This window comes from Sus scrofa, chromosome 13 (genome assembly GCF_054392235.1).
Source record: "Sus scrofa isolate SSC_HxYL_T2T_F1_AM1 chromosome 13, Sscrofa_HxYL_maternal_Yorkshire_Landrace_v2.0, whole genome shotgun sequence".
NCBI classification, from domain to species: domain Eukaryota; kingdom Metazoa; phylum Chordata; class Mammalia; order Artiodactyla; family Suidae; genus Sus; species Sus scrofa.
Genome location: NC_139395.1, coordinates 174145180 through 174159272, shown reverse-complemented (window position 1 = coordinate 174159272; position 14093 = coordinate 174145180). Strand labels below are relative to the sequence as shown.

The following is a 14093-nucleotide window of genomic DNA, read 5'->3' as shown; positions in this document are numbered from 1 at the left end:
GGGTGGATGGGAGGGACTTAGCATTTAAATGATTTTTTTTTCATCTTCACTTATAATATAAATTGAAAGCCAAACCAGACATTGGAAAGTATTCTCTAAAGCATAACCTCTAGCCCACGCTTCTGTCCTTAACTCTTTACTCCCTAGCACTGTGTATTGTTGAGCAAACTGTATTTTACAGCCATTCAGTTTAGGAGAACAAATAGGAGTTAATATCAATTGAGTGCCAGGAAGTTTTCATGAGACAAAGATATGATGAGCCATGGTCATTTCCTTTGGAGGAAACATTTTTTGTAGAGAGGCCATAAAGTCCCTGAAAGTAGTCTTGTATAATTATTTATCTTTAGTATTTATGTAAGGTTTGTGTCCATATGACTCTAGACATTTGGACACAAGGCAGGGGCTCCATAAATGTCATCAAATGAAAAAGTACCACTAATTTGTCTCATGCATTAATTTTCTAAGTAACCACCACCTTAGTGGCTTAAAAAAAATATCCACTTACTATCTCACAGTTCTGTGGGTCAGAAATTCAAGCACAACATGTTTCAAATCTCAAGGTATTTCTGCTCTGGGATCACAAAGCAGATATCATGGTGTTAGATGATCCATGATCTTATCTGGGAGCTCTGTGGAAGATCCCACTTTGAAGTAGAATTCAGTTGACTGCTGTTGTAGGAATGAGATCCTCATTTCCTTCACATGTGGGCCCTTCATTTTCAAGCCAACAACAGCACCTCAAATCTTTGACTTCCAGTTATGCTGCTAGCCAGAGAAAGATCTCTGCTTTTCAGAGTTTATGTGATTAGGTTAGACATGACCAGGTAATCCAGGATAATCTCCTTATTTTAAGGTAGGCTGATTAGTAAACTTAATTATATCTGCAAAACCCATTGTACCACGTGTATAACATATTCACAGGAATAACATCAGGGGACCAAAATTCTGCCCGCCACAGCTCATTTGATTGCAAATCTTCCCCCAAAAAGCTTAAACCAAAAGGAAATTTATTGGTTTACTGAGAAGTTAGGAGTGATGCTGCCTTCATCATAGATGGAAGCACACCTGAAGATATTAGATCTCAAAACTCCATCTCTCAGCTCTATAAACTCCTAGGTATGGCTTCACTCTTTCCAACTACAGATTGATTTCTTTCATTTCTAATTCTGTATGTTCTTAGGTTAGTGACCCACAGAAAAAGGAAACTTCTCTATTCTAATCAGAACCCTTCTTTTTGGACTCCAGATGTAAGCAGAGTGTTCCAATAACGAGGAACGCATTGGTGCTCATCATCCCAATACTGTAATCATTCACTCTTAGTAGTGAGACCCACTATGTCCTCCAGAGCACTCTGGGTTTTGACCTTTTCTGAGTCTTACCTCCTTGCCCTTCTTTAGTAAATATTGTGGTATCCTATCTATATCCCCTTTACTATCCAATGCATTCATGACCCGTCTTCTCTGTGTACAGCTTCTAGCAGCTTATATCTGCAACTTTTTCCAGAGCATAACCCTTGGCTGACATCTTCTACCCAGATATGTCTTGGAAGCTTCAGTATCCTTCACCCCAAGGAAGCCAATAATTGACAGATAGGGAGGTGCAAAAGTTCAGCATCCTTCCCTTAAAACACAAACTTGCAAACTAAGAGTAGACTTAACCCGAGACCATAACTTTGATTAGCTCCTTGCTTTTACCTACACTGCTTTCCTCTTTCCTTAAAAGTTTTCCTGAAGAGAAAATCTTCAATGAATCAAGGGTACCTTAATCTCTGTCTAAGTCTGTGCTTTCAGGGAAGCTTCCCAAGACACCTCCTATTAACTCTGCAGATTGCCTTATGTCCCACCCAAAGTCCAATTTTTGCTCAACTCAGCCAGAGTTCATCTCTTTTGCTTAAAATCAAGGAACTCCAACAAATATTCTGAGAACAGATAAAGGAAGGAAAGAGGAAAGTGTTCCAAGATAACAACCCCAGTAAAGCCACACAGAGTAGAGAAAAAGTAGTGATAGGAAAAGTGGTTATTTTTGAGTGTCTTAAATCCTTGACTAGTTTGTATAATCCAAGAGAGTGAGAACCATTTTCTAGTCACCTTTATATTCTCCATAGCATGTAACACAAAGTCTTGCACAAAGCAGATGCTTAATACATATAAATGGATCAATTTCACAAAGGTAAATTCCCCTAAGTGATTACTATCTAAAAGACAAAGTGGAAACAGACAAACTGAAAATGAATGAAATATGATAAAAAGAATGTATATACATATGTATCACTGGGTCACTATGTTGTACAGCAGAAATTGACACAACACTGTAATTCAAATATACTCTAATAAAAATAAATTTTTTTAAAAAAAGAAAGTGTTTTTCTTACATGGATCACCTTAATTACAACTAATATTTATATAGTAAATTTCAATTTATAACATATGTCTACATACATCATTTCATTTACTCATTACAGCAATCATGCAAGGTGAGTTTTAACAACAGCCCCATTTTACCGATGAGCCTCAGATAGAGACTTGCCCCAAATTGGACATCTAGTAAGAAATGCTCAAGAACATCTGATATAAATTCTTTATTTCTTCTTCTACTAAACACAACATCCCTGAAAAAGGGGGTCCCCTCCTCACCTGGACTCCTATTTATCAAGAAAGGACTTCATGCTCAATGCTTTTAGAACCAGAAATCAAAGAGAGCAACTGGACCATGGTGGTGAGGAAGTATGTTGGGCTCTGCAGTCTGCCTTTTCTTTCTAGAAGAAGATTAATGGCACCTAAAGTAAAGACAGTGTGTGGGGGGGTGTGAAACAGGCAGGCCAGGTGTATATGAGGAAGTAAGAGGGACCTTGCCCCATTCAGAGCTCTCAGTGTTATAATTTCTCAGTGTTAGTTTATATTGTCACTCTCCTCCAATTCCTGGCATCTATTGTTTCAGCTGCTGAGCCCTTTGAGTTTCTTCCCCACGAAAAAAGCAAAGCCAGTCCAATTTCTTTTCAATTACATACTTTCATGCACATCTTTAAAATATAATTAATCAGAGTAGTATGTGGTCACTTCCAAACCAGGAGCCAAAACTTTTCCTTTACCACTAGGAAAATATCTCCCACCCAGGGAGAAAGCTGTCCTTGCTTATTATCAAGGCCAGAAAATAGAACATGAGGATAGCTCATCTGTCTCAAATCCATAGGTATCATATGGACCCCATGTCTTGTCTTTGAGATCCAAGAAAACACAGAATTTCATCTAAGTAGCTCTTGACAATTCCTCTGCAAATCTGTTTGAAATTATCTGCTGGCTGGAGCCCTCACATTCACACCGATGGTGTCTGATTTTCCATTCTTTTCTTTAATAAAGTTTTTCTACCTGGGGCCATCAATTTCAAGCCATTTTATTCTAGGGCTGTTAGACTTCATACCAGCTGGAAAAACAGGAAAATCCTCTTCCCTGGGTACCAGACTTCTCCTGCCCACCCACCACCCGCTATGGGCTCAATAGGAATCATTATGATCTTGCTTGGCGATGTCCTCAATGTCAGCCAGATGTTCCTTCCAAGTGAAATCCAAGCACACATTGAAGACAAAATCATCTGCCCTGATACATTTGTCTTTTGACCAAGAATTTTAAAGCACTCTTCCAAGAATCAAAAGATGATATCTCCCTCTATAGACAATATTTTGTTACAGTATTGTTACAGCCAAAATGGTCTCAGGCACACATTTGCCTACATTCTGATTTAAGGGTCAGAGTAGGTAAAAGATATAACTTAAAATCATCCAAGAGTCCATCAGTCAAAGGTTTCCACACTTCTCTCCCTAGGGCTCAGTATGGTTGTTTACAAAAGCAATTTTCTTTGAAAGAGCTTGCAGGTTTTTCTTAAATCAAACCAATTATCTTGGTGTAAGATTTAAAATAAAGGATCATTCACCACTTCATCTTTTTCATCTTCCTTATTTAAAAGGTTATTATTTTTAACTGAAATAACATCTAATGCTCATATTTCATGGAGAGAGGGCATATGGTTGAAGAAAGAGGGATTAAAGCCTATTGGGGGTCCTAACAAGATAGTGGAGACTTACTGAAATAAGATAATTCAGAGAGAGGCTGTTTTCCAGTAGCACAGTTGACAGATGTGTGGGTTTAGATGAGCTACAAAGGTGAGTGCAACAACCTAGATGAAGCTGAGGTTTTATCGCCAGTGGGCCTGAGGAGAAAGGAGAGGAAGCATTATCAGAATCCAAAAGAAGAAAGAGTTGAATGCAGTCTCTCTTGTGAAGAATAGTGTCTTTTGGTAGCAGGACCCAGTTAGGTCTCAGAGTGAAGGGGCCAAGGGAAATCATCTTTGAGCCCCTCATACAGCTTCCTGCAAGCGTCTCCCTTTGGTCAAGCCCAAAAGAAATCCTGAAAGCTTGAGGAACCCTATTGATAGAGTCCATACAGTTCCGCATCTCAGGATCAACAATTTTGCTGCATTCTTGTGATGCTTAGATATTATAACGTGAACCACATATGGCTTCCTGGTATGTACCAGGCACTGGTACTCTATTTCTTCTAATCACTTTACTACCTTCTATTATGGGTATTTTATCTTTATCTCACATATATGAAAACTGAGGCTCAGAGACTTTTAATAACTTGCCCAATGTGATCATACAGCTGGTCAGTGCCCCAACCTAATTTTGAACTCTATTCTTTCTGTGATGTCCCACTGTGTATAAAGTACCCATCATTGTGCTTACTACATAATGAGGTTCAGGCAGGTAATACTGTTAAAGTGCCTGCTTCTTCTTATGCAATCACTATGTGCTATGCCCTTTATTTACATTATCTCAGTTAATCTTCAGCCACCAATAGATCTTATTCAAGATGAAAAACTTTCCTTGTCACTGGAGATACACAAATTTTGACCAATGACAATGTGGTGACCATGAGAACAGGCCTCTCAAATTTCCCTCTGTAGGGGACATAACTGACTATGGGCCCCAGTGACTACACTCTGAAATGTTGAACCTGCCTTTGCTCTGAGATCATACTTTCCACCAACTACTCTCAATGACAGAGTTCAAAAAGGACACTAAGCCACATCCTTTCCTGGAAGATGTGAGATTCCTTTGATTATCACCTTCTGCTTAAGGACTCCCCAGTGGCCTCACCAAACTTTTCTTAGAACTTCACTTGAGTCTAAGATGTTTCCACCCAACCTCCCTTCCTGCCTTCCTTCCTCTCTTCCTCCATTCATTTCTTCTTCCTTTTTCCTCTCCTTTGGGGTCAGACCTACATTATACTCTGATGTCTCTCCCAGCTTTTCCCAGCTTCCTCCCCATTTTTGCTCACAGACATTTCCCCTAAAATTTTCTTGTGAGTTTAATCCTGTCTTGGTGTCTACTCTCTGGCAGACCTGCTTCTTGGCAGACCCTACTAACCCAGACTGGGGCAATCTCAGTTAAACCATAGCCTTAAATATAGTATTTAACGGTTGTGTATTGAGTATCTGTTGAGTATCTTCTATTTACTGAATAGTTAAAGACAAATCAGTCGAGTACCTATCTATCCACAAGTAGCTTACAATCTAACAACACATTTGTATGTACAAAGACAGTTATTAGCTGGTTACTTAATATGCCCGAAGAAGAGACCACACTGGATGGTCAGATTCCATTCTTTTGTGTTTTACGCTATTATCAGTGGGAATTCCATGCATGTTCCCTGGCAAGGTATTTCTTTGAAAATTTGGTTCTAAATCCAATATCAAACTGTGGTTTTTTTTTGAATCCTAAGTGGAAATGGCTTGGCAGGAAGAAAAAAAATGAACCAGCTGTAGTTTTCCAACTGTTTAAATATGTGTTTTCCAAGTATCCCATTCTTTCCACTGTGTTTTTTTTTTTTTCAACAGAGACCCCACAAAATATGTTTTGCAATCAGAATGTCCTCCTCTCCTCTGAGGCAGATGAAGATAGCAAAGCATTCTTCTTATTTATATAATAGGCTACTATGATCATGCCACTATCCAAAGAAAATAGTACAAAAACTTTCCCCAAAATATTCTTATGTAGATATTTGACTAGCATTCTTTACTTTCCTCATAGTGAATTTTGGGATGTCTGACATACACAAAGAGACAGACACACGAAGAAAGAGAATCCTGGTTGCCTCTGTTTGGGGATGTAAAACATATCTTGCACAAGTCAAAGAATTAAGAAAAGAGACAATTCTAATTTTCTACTATTTTCTCATTTGAGGGAAGAAATAGGCTTTGAAGAAAAACCCTGAAGTCCTAAAAATAACTACCACAGTTTTAACAAGCATAGAGTCCATAACAACTAATTAATCACTCTGGAAACAGGATGAAGTGCCTAGAGATAGATCATTTTAGTAACTTACAGTTATGCTAAGTTAATTTACTTAGTGATTCAAGTTATTTCTCGAATCACTTGGTATGTTTTTGAAAAAACTAATAAAAATTTTGTCAAACTATTGTCTGGAGTGAAAAGGGAGCCTCCAAAGCTTGAGGATGTATTCACAACTTCCAGGTTACCCCTGTTTGTACTGAATACAGCCTATAAAATATAAGCAAAAGGTTAATGGAAAAAGTCTCTGCTTTTCAGCGGTATCTGAATTATGTGGCCAGATGTCTTCAGTTATGATACTTGGGGCATCCAGCTGATTCTGAGAATCCCAGCATGATCGTTCACAATAACTCAAAGAAACATGTGTCCCAAGGTGTTATCTCCTCAACTGTGATCACAAGTGATATCTCACCCATCTTGACCAGAGATCAGATCAGAGGCCAACATCAGCTGCCTGGTATTCAGCACATCTATTCAGCTGAAGGGGCAGAATCTTCTCTACTTTCCATTTCAGACACCCCAAATAACTACCCTTACTTGAAAATAATTCTTTATAGAAACAGAATAAAAATAAGGCAGGGTTCAATACACAATGAAATGAGTAAAACGGCCATCTCTAGTCAATTTCATAAACTTTATTAGGGTTCAGGAAAAGTCTATTCTTTTTACAGAAGTTTGTCTTCCTTCTCTGTGGTTTATAAAATTTCACAGCTTTAACACATAATTTAGTCTTAATTTATTTTAAATGTATTATTTGTATCTTCCTTTAATGTAGCTCATTGAGGGTTAGAACCAGCCTGTATCTTCCCTCCCCCTAACCCATCCCAACCAGCAAAGTACACAGTGGCTTGCACTTAGTAGACAAATAATTAGGTAATAAAAATTGTCACCCAAGAAAAATGATTACTTTTGCCTTCAGTTTAACTTTCTGCACCCTTGATTCATGAACAAACTATTAAAAGAATTTTAAAAATCCATAAAGATCTTTTCTGATAAAAAAAAAAAAGCAAACAAATCAACATTTATCTTCACATTTCTGTAACCACAACTACCTGTGTGACCACAGAATTGTTAACTGTGGTCATTTATAGTCATTTTTCTGTTTTTTCTTTTTCCTGGCTCATTTTCCCTCATTAAGTCTTCCTGGGAAACTTCCTGTTCAAATTGAGTAAAAAGGCTGTGGCTTTCTCACTTTCTGAGAAACAGCCCACCAGAGGTAAATGCTCACTGACAGGGATGGGAAGAGATAAGATTCCTCTGAGTAATAGCTGAGCTTCAAGAGTTATCTGAGGTTATATGGAAAGGCATTTCAAAGTGCTCAAGTCAGAATCATGGTCATTGGGGAGAATTAAGTTTACAGTAGGAAGGTTAAAGCATTCAAAAGCTGAAGAATAAGTAATCAAGATTGAAGGAGCCCTGCAAAAAGCAATTCAGACTCCACTTGCCATTTTGTTTCATGCCCAGAATTTTGGAGAACAGATGATAAGAAGAAAGGCAGGGAAGGAAGCAGAGAAGTGCTTAAAGAAAGCTTGCCGTGCCAATGACTTTTCCTTATATGTTCCTTTAACTACTCAATAACCCACAATTCATATTAAAGGTAAATACAACAGGGCCATTTTCATGTGAGAAGAGTTGTGCTCTATAACTGAAAGCTACCATCTGACTGAAAGCTACCATCTGCCTTTCTAGCACAGTGAGTGTTACAAAAGACCTGAAATACTGAAATATTTTTCCAGTGCCTCAAACAAAAGCAGAAGTGGCCACATCAGTAGGCAGCACTAAAGTGAATTTTCAGCATCTGGATATTTCAGCAATTAAGACAGCCCAAAATATATCAGTATGTTATTAAGCACAGACCCAAAAAGAAGCAGTTTCCAAAAACTTAATGTGTGTTCCCTATCTTATCCTACTTGCATCCTCTAGGGGCCGAGCACTGGACTTAGTAGTCCAAGAACTATAATTGAGTCCCAGTACCACTTACTACCTTGCAATTTAGGGTGAGTTACTTAATGTCTCCAAGTTTGAATTCCCCCACCTACAAAACTGGGGTATGTTTATATGCCTTAATCAGACAAAATGGGTTTTGTGAGGTTCAAAACGGGAAATGGATGTGACAGTATTTTGTAAATTATAAAGCACTTTGTTCTCAAGAGATTGTATTAAATGGATTAGCTATTGGTGGGGTTCTTTGATGATCTTTGCTTTAGTTCCACCAACCATACAATAGTTGGGCGGTCCTGACATGACCACCATCCAGTGTGTGGGCCTCATTCTATTGCCTGAATCCAGCATTGAGTGGAGTGTGAATGAATTGAAACCAAATCAAATCTGTGTTTTCCTTGTTTCTGACACAAATCCTTTTATTTAGACTTCTAGAGTTGTTTTCAGAGATAAGAATTGGGCGAGAAATCACAACTGTATTGGTTTAAGTCCTTAAGCTACAAGGAATTCTCTGTTTTATGTATTCTATCAAATTATATTTAGGAATTCCCACGGTGGTACAGCAAGTTAAATATCCAGTGTTGCCTTTGAGTGGCATAGGTTTGATCACATTCTGGCACAGTGGGTTAAAGATCTGGCATTGCTGCAGCTGTGGCATAGGTCTCAGCTGTGGCTTGGATTCAACCCCTGGCCTAGGAAATTCTATATGCCATGGATGTGGCTGAAAAAGAATATATATATATATTTAACAAGCCCAAATTAAATAATACAAATTTGTGTATTTCATAAGAATGTATATAAATATTCATGTTATTTGCTCAAGTTCTAGAAAACTTTTGTGAAGAGTATTCCTTCACCCCTTGAATTTCAGTAAAGATGTTTTATTCTTCCTGCTAAATCATTTCAAATTACGTTCCATGCCAGCAGTGTACGTTATATATCCTACCAGCCAATAGCTAGACTGCAATGGCATTCATCCAGAATCTCATTTTTACATAAATGGTTTTAAAACACGTTCTCTATATTACATCCTAATCTTGTGCTGGCCTGGCAAAATATACATGATTCAATATAATGCAAATAATACGATGATGAGAAAAAGTTACCAAGGAGTCAAAACGGTGTTATAAAGACTTACTATAAAATCCATATGCTCACTTTGAAAATGTTCCAAAAAAGCCCTAGAAACTGACAGTTTAATGTGGTACTGAAAAGGTCAGATCAAGAAGCAGGAAGAATCATGAAACCAAAGCACATGCGAAAGAAATAGCCAGAAGAGTACCATGACTCCTGTAAAGAATTCCATATAACATGAGAACCAAATTTATAGCCCCAACTTTATATACTTCTGTTCATATCAGAGACAAATATTCATATTAGAAACATTGGAAAAGTGTAGAAATGTAGTTGTATGTTTGCACTAATCCAAATCAATGAAAAATTTAGCCACCAAATCCCTTCTTTAGAATTCATAAATATGAACTAGCTTCTAAATCTCCCCACATGTCAAAATTGTACACATCCATCTGCCATTCAGTTCAGTTGTCTCATGAGAATTCTTCATGTGCCTGATAATTGACTATGTTTTCTATACAATTAGCATCTAGCTGTTTTAGAATAATGTTTCAGGCATGGTTATTGGCTTATATATTCCTATGTTGCTTTTTCAGGATGAACCTCTTAACCTTCAAATGTGTATCTTGAAAAGGGACCAAGACCTTTCAGTTATCTTAAACGTATGGTCTACTACAACACCATCCCTATTTTGTACTACATTCCCATATTCCAGATGGATAAGTTGAGGCATGAAGGGGAAACTTTGATTCAGAATGTTCAGTGATTGAGTTCAATCACAGAATTGATGTTTCCAAATTCCTTTTTTTACAAGAGTTTTCTGGAACTGCCTTAGAAGACCTTCCTCCAGGCATGATCAGAACTCAGACAAACAACTAACTGCTCTTAAAAGCAAGACACTAACTGCTGGAACTCCCTCTAATTGGCATGAGTGAAATCAAAAGCCAATAGAACCAAATAACCTTGGCTCAGGCTACATGACAATTCTGACAGTAAAATTCTGAAATGCAAACATGCAACCGTTTAGCAGAAAAAAAAAATAAAAAGCTTCAAGATGTCTCTCAAGCCAACATAAATCAAAACAAACAATAGTGGAGTCGTGAGATACTTCCAAACTGGCCTAGACAAAGCAAATTACTAAGCAGCAATATAAAATAATTGAAGAGAAGTCCTCTTCCTTGAAGGAGGCAGTGGACCCCTGGGTAACACGGCCTTCCTTATTCTAGTTTTCCTGCCAGTATAGTCACCTGACAGTCTGAAATGGAGCTGCTGCCTCGCGCACAGGGTCCCATGGAAAAGAGCAGCCAAACCTCAACCTCCATTTAAACAAGAACACGAGTCAACAAAGCATTCAATCAGATCTTTTCTGTATGGAGGAAAAGTGCAAGAAAAACAGAAAGGACCAGAGAAATCATAGGCAGAAAGTAGGATATCCCAGCATTCTCCTACTCAAGCATGAGAAGTTGGAACAATGACCAGAAGAGATTGAAATTGAGGATTCTTTGGTTTGTGGCTACTGCTACATACCCCTATATTTTGAATCAAAAAGTTATTTATTAATTCTTACAGCAACTTTGCATAATCAAGCACTGGCTTTTAATTCCAAAACTGAGAGATTATTTCTGCCTCAAAAATTATCCTAAGAAATTGAGGATGAGAAAAAGACATAAATAGCAAAGTTATAGCAATCAATTGTAAATATATAAAAATATAGCAATAGAAATAAAAATCCTAAACTTTCCACAGAAAAAGAAACTCATGGACTTGGAGAACAGACTGTTGCCAAAGAGGAGGAGGAGGGAGGGGGATGGACTGGGAGTCTGGGGTTTATAGATGCAAACTATTGCATTTGGAGTGGATAAGCAATGAGTTCCTGCTGTATAGTACAGGGAACTATATCCAGCCACTTGTGATGGAACATGATGGAGGATAATATGAGGGAAAAGATAATATGAGGATAATATGGATCATTTTGCAGTACAATAGAAATTGATAGAACACTGTAAATCAAGTATAATGGAAAAAATAAAAACCATTACAAAAAATTAATTGCAAATTTGAAAAAAAAAAAGAAAAATCCTAACTTGCTGGCTCAGACACACTACTGTGTCCTTTCAACAATGTATGTTACAGCATAGGTATAATTTTATGTCTTTGCAATGCATTTCATGATAAATTCTTCCTCAGTTGAGGGATCATTTTGAAAATGTTTTGAATGGCAAAGTGCATTTTGAATCATTCAAGAATTTACAGTAAACTAAAGTATCTAAAACCAAATTTTATACAGCTCCTAGATCTATTTCTAAACTGAAAGCTATTCAAAAAAATATCTATTTACATATATACTAGTATTATATTTGTTACAAATTCATAAATTTTTGAAAGGAAACTGTCCGTAAAGATTATAAACTGGATATGCTAAAGGGTTTGGAGACCATCTGTTATAACCCTCCATTAGAAAAGGAAACTGGGTTAACAAACCAAATCCTAACCTTCATCATGACAGACTCAAATAGAAAACAAATCTATTGGAAACTTGCTAATGACCTTTTAAAACATATTGCAGGATCTTGCTCTTCCATTAAAGGTTTGTTCCAGTCTTTTCCCACTGACACCGAAAGAGAAAATAAATCAAATTTGGCTTCTTATAACTTGCTCCCTAACTAGAAGAAACCATGTGTATACTCAGCGAGTTCTTTGTAATTCTCGTTATCATACATTTTTATTTCTATTTTCTCATCCCTTAAAAGATCTTTTTCAAAGTCATGTGTGGGAAATGTGAGGTAGGGGGGTAAGAAATACCATGAGCACAAAGGAAATCTGAGTAGATGCCTCTCTGTGGCCATTAGATTAGAATAAAAGCAAGAACTCATAGATGCATGTAGTGAATTTTCACTGCTCAAATCATCATGATATTTCACGGAGGAAAAGTCCCCAAATATATGAAGAGTTACAGTGAATGTATCATAATTGCACCAACTGATTGTGCTTTCCTGCAAAGAGAATGCAGTTTTGTAAACATGAGCCAGTACATTAGAATGTGCCAGCACATGGATCTCCTTTCACCCAGAGAAGAGACTCCACTTGATAACTATTCTTCTATGCTAAATAAATCCAGATCTGAAAAGCCCCTATTTCAGTAAAGTTGAAGGGCAGATACAAAATAGCAAGATTCCTTCAAATCCTTGGAAATAAGATGGAAGCTTATCTATCAAGGAACTGTAGAATCCTCAAGCTCAAGCCATTTTGTTCAAAATCCTCACTTCAAAGATGAGAAACTCCAGGCCAAGAGAGGTGAAGTGCCTTGCTCACAATCACAGACAATAAAGTGTTGTTCATAACTAGAACTCTGAAGCCCAGTCTATTGGAGTTCTCTAGTGGTTGTTCTAATTTTGTGAGAGGACCCAGGTGAGATGACTGATTTGTTCTTCCTGAAGTCAGAATGTGACCTAGGCATTTACTTGAATTTACTTTTTCACCTGTGATTCATGGTTGGTACTTAACTGCCATGTTGATACTCAGATATTTATAAAATTAACCTGAACTCCAACTCCTCTGGACCATTACTATTTAATATTTATCCTGTTCCCCCAAATTCTGTAACCCTGCTCTTAAAATTCTGACGTAAAATGCTCTCACACTATTAGATATAAAATAGGTAAACTATAAGGACCTAACGTATAGAACAGGGAACTATATTCAATATCCTGTAATAACCTATAATGGAAAAGGATCTGAAAAAGAATGCATGTATAACTTTGCTATACACCTGAAACACTGTAAATCAACTGTAGTCAATAAAAAATTAATTAATTAAAAACCAAAAATAAAAAATAAAAGTCTCACCTATAACTTAAAAGATATCTTAAGATCATCTCCTCCATGATGGTTTCCTGCAGTCTTCAGCTGGAAGGGGAACTCTCTAAGCCCTAGAATATCTAATGTACACTGCTTACCTAGTATTTGTTGCATACTTCCCTGTATTGCTGTTACTCATATATGCATTTCACCCACCTCACTGTGTCTAAAATAGAGTTGAAGTTAGGAAAGTGCCTCTCCCTCATTTATGTTAATAAAGCACATCTGTCTTTTGGGGAAGCCCATTGTTCTTTCTGAAGTCATTATCTGGTTTGTGTTGCAGCAAATTACTTAAGGATCTGGATCCTGCAGCAAATAAGGAAGCCCTAATTGCCGGCAATTTTGTCCGTTTTGTTGTTTTTTAAAGTTCCCATTGCATTTATTTTTGTATTCTATACTTAGGGAAACTAAGAAGTTAAATAACATCATTCCTGGCATATAGTAGGTGCTCAAAAAATGCAGCTCCAAAAACCATGGAAATCTTTCTAAGGTGCTTTTATAACACTAGCTCCATTTTTTTAAAAGCTGTGTAGTATTCTATAACATGAATAAAACCACTTTATCCAGTTATGTCCCTATTAAGGGTACTTTGTTTCCAGTTTTTGAGCACTACAAAAAAAGCTGCAATAAACTTCCACACTAAGTTCTGTTATAACATGATATCCGCATCCCCAAAAATCACCTGACTATGCAATGTTGTGCAACAACAACAAAAATGAAAAAGAAACATATGGGACTTCTGAAAAGTATGGGTTTAGCACAATATATGAAAACATCCCCAAAAAAGACAACATATTAAAAAACAATAGGATCCTGAAAAAGGGGTGGCACAATTTCACACATGATAAATAGTTGACACACAAATTCTGCAATA

At 37.1% G+C, this 14093-nt stretch overlaps 1 long non-coding RNA gene across 3 annotated transcripts in view; it reads right to left on the bottom strand.

Moving 5' to 3' along the window:
* The window catches only part of LOC110256225 (uncharacterized), a 686264-nt gene that overhangs the window by 629120 nt on the left and 43051 nt on the right, over positions 1 to 14093 (bottom strand). Inside the window, exon 2 of one of the 3 annotated variants that reach the window (XR_014824955.1) lies at positions 4079 to 4203. The exons of the other annotated variants lie outside the window; for them this stretch is intronic. This is a non-coding gene — a long non-coding RNA (uncharacterized LOC110256225). The remainder of the gene's footprint in view (positions 1 to 4078; positions 4204 to 14093) is intronic. 3 annotated transcript variants of the gene reach the window in all.